Genomic DNA, 3,740 nt, shown 5'->3' with positions numbered 1-3,740 from the left:
GCGGTGATGCTGTTGTCGGCCTTCGTCACCCTGTGTGAGGGTTTTCTTGGCATCCTCCCCACCCTTGAACTATGGGGAGAGTTCTTCCAGTGCAAGCTTGGCACAGTCGTCGCGGGCGTGGCCGCCTTGTGCGGCGCCTTCATCGCCATGCGGAGGACAAGCGACAACAACCGTTTCCGCCCATCCCGCTGATCCAGTCGGTGAAGCTTTGGCAGAAGTCCTACTTCTATGTGAAGATTATTGCTCCGCAAGGCGACTTCGTCAACCTGCCGGCTTACATAGCCGGCCCGCCGGCTGCGAGGCAGCCTTCATGGTCCTTCCAGTCCAGGTTGCTGTCTCCGGGCGGGTCCGCCTCCGTTTCCCGGCTCCGGATGATGATCCAGTCGGAGGGTCTGTCCGGGACCGACCTGGTGGCCTCCTTCGTGGAGCGCCGGGTGCTCCCGCTCCAGGGCCGACCTCATATGATCTTCCAGATGAGTGGCCGCTTCGACCCGTGCCGGCTAAGCACCAAGGAGATGCCTCATGCCAAGGTGTCTTACATGGTGAACTACATTTCCAATTGCAAGCTCACCGAGGAGTGGCAGTATGGCAAGGTGCCGTACTCTCGCGCCAATCCTCCGGCGGTGGTAAGTTTCTCTTCCTCTTTCTCTTTGCTCGTTGCCGAGTTCATGGTGGCTGACTCCTGACCAGCCGGCCTTTCTTTGGCAGAACCCCATGCTTCCGCCAGCAGCCAGGGCCGCAGGGGTGGAACACCAGTTCCTCCTCGACCGTAGGATGGACGATGTAGACGACCCAGACCTGGGGGCGTCCGCCATGGAAGACGACGTCGCGGGGGAAGGCGGCGACGCAGGCGGGTCCGGGCTCGGGGCCGGCTTCGAGGACTGGCCAGATGACGACGAGGCCGAAGTCATCGCGTGCCGCCGACCGGTGCCCGATCACCATGGTGCGGGCTGTTGGAAATATGCCCTAGAGGCAATAATAAAAGTGTTATTATTATATTTCTTTGTTCATGATAATAGTCTTTTATTCATGCTATAACTGTATTATCCGGAAATCGTAATACACGTGTGAATACATAGACCACAATATGTCCCTAGTGAGCCTCTAGTTGACTAGCTCGTTGTGATCAACAGATAGTCATGGTTTCCTGGCTATGGACATTGGATGTCGTTGATAACGGGATCACATCATTAGGAGAATGATGTGATGGACAAGACCCAATCCTAAGCATAGCACAAAGATCGTGTAGTTCGTTTGCTAGAGCTTTGCCAATGTCAAGTATCTCTTCCTTTGACCATGAGATCGTGTAACTCCTGGATACCATAGGAGTGCTTTGGGTGTATCAAACGTCACAACGTAACTGGGTGACTATAAAGGTGCACTACAGGTATCTCCAAAAGTATCTATTGTTTTATGCGGATCGAGACTGGGATTTGTCACTCCGTGTAAACGGAGAGGTATCTCTGGGCCCACTCGATAGGACATCATCATATGCGCAATGTGACCAAGGAGTTGATCACGGGATGATGTGTTACGGAACAAGTAAAGTGACTTGCCGGTAACGAGATTGAACAAGGTATTGGATACCGACGATCGAATCTCGGGCAAGTAAAATACCGCTAGACAAAGGGAATTGAATACGGGATTGATTAAGTCCTTGACATCGTGGTTCATCCGATGAGATCATCGTGGAACATGTGGGAGCCAACATGGGTATCCAGATCCCGCTGTTGGTTATTGACCGGAGAACCTCTCGGTCATGTCTGCATGTCTCCCGAACCCGTAGGGTCTACACACTTAAGGTTCGATGACGCTAGGGTTATAAAGGAAGCTTGTATGTGGTTACCGAATGTTGTTCGGAGTCCCGGATGAGATCCCGGACGTCACGAGGAGTTCCGGAATGGTCCGGAGGTAAAGATTTATATATAGGAAGTCCTGTTTCGGCCATCGGGACAAGTTTCGGGGTCATCGGTATTGTACCGGGACCACCGGAAGGGTCCCGGGGGCCCACCGGGTGGGGCCACCTGCCCCGGGGGGCCACATGGGTTGTAGGGGGTGCGCCTTGGCCTACATGGGCCAAGGGCACCAGCCCCAAGAGGCCCATGCGCCTGGGGAAACCCTAAAGGAAGAGTCCCAGCAGGGGAAGGCACCTCCTAGGTGCCTTGGGGGGGGGGGACTCCTCCCCTGGCCGCCGCCCCCTTGGAGATTGGATCTCCTAGGGGCTGGCGTACCCCCCCTTGGGATCCCTATATATAGTGGGGTAGGAGGGCCTCCCAAACACACCTTATGCCTTTGGTGCAGTCCCTCCCTCTCTCCCAAGTTCTTCTCCTCTCCCGTGGTGCTTGGCGAAGCCCTGCGGGATTGCCACGCTCCTCCACCACCACCACGCCGTTGTGCTGCTGTTGGATGGAGTCTTCCTCAACCTCTCCCTCTCTCCTTGCTGGATCAAGGCGTGGGAGACGTCACCGGGCTGTACGTGTGTTGAACGCGGAGGTGCCGTCCGTTCGGCACTTGGTCATCGGTGATTTGAATCACGACGAGTACGACTCCATCAACCCCGTTCACTTGAACGCTTCCGCTTAGCGATCTACAAGGGTATGTAGATGCACTCTCCTTCTACTCGTTGCTGGTCTCTCCATAGATAGATCTTGGTGACACGTAGGAAAATTTTGAATTTCTGCTACGTTCCCCAACAGTGGTATCAGAGCCAGGTTTATTGCGTAGATTCTTTGCACGAGTAGAACACAAAGTAGTTGTGGGCGTTGATGTTGTTCAATATGCTTACCGTTACTAGTCCAATCTTGTTTCGACGGTATTGTGGGATGAAGCGGCCCGGACCGACCTTACACGTACTCTTACGTGAGACAGGTTCCACCGATTGACATGCACTTGGTGCATAAGGTGGCTAGCGGGTGCCAGTCTCTCCCACTTTAGTCGGAACGGATTCGATGAAAAGGTTCCTTATGAAGGGTAAATAGCAATTGGCATATCACGTTGTGGTTTTGCGTAGGTAAGAAACGTTCTTGCTAGAAACCCATAGCAGCCACGTAAAACATGCAACAACAATTAGAGGACGTCTAACTTGTTTTTGCAGGGTATGCTATGTGATGTGATATGGCCAAGAAGAATGTGATGAATGATATGTGATGTATGAGATTGATCATGTTCTTGTAATAGGATTCACGACTTGCATGTCGATGAGTATGACAACCGGCAGGAGCCATGGGAGTTGTCTTTATTTTTTGTATGACCTGCGTGTCATTGAAGAACGCCATGTAACTTACTTTACTTTATTGCTAAACGCGTTAGCCATAGAAGTAGAAGTAGTCGTTGGCGTGACAACTTCATGAAGACACGATGATGGAGATCATGGTGTCATGCCGGTGACGATGATGATCATGGAGCCCCGAAGATGAAGATCAAAAGGAGCAAAATGATATTGGCCATATCATGTCACTATTTGATTGCATGTGATGTTTATCATGTTTATGCATCTTGTTTACTTAGGACGACGGTAGTAAATAAGATGATCCCTTACAAAAATTTCAAGAAGTGTTCTCCCCTAACTGTGCACCGTTGCTACAGTTCGTCGCTTCTAAGCACCACGTGATGATCGGGTGTGATGGATTCTTACGTTCACATACAACGGGTGTAAGACAGTTTTACACAGCGAAAACACTTAGGGTTAACTTGACGAGCCTAGCATGTACAGACATGGCCTCGGAACACGGAGACCGAAA

The sequence above is a fragment of the Triticum dicoccoides genome, chromosome 6A (assembly GCF_002162155.2).
Source record: "Triticum dicoccoides isolate Atlit2015 ecotype Zavitan chromosome 6A, WEW_v2.0, whole genome shotgun sequence".
Lineage (NCBI taxonomy): Eukaryota > Viridiplantae > Streptophyta > Magnoliopsida > Poales > Poaceae > Triticum > Triticum dicoccoides.
Note: the sequence above shows the minus strand (reverse complement) of the source record.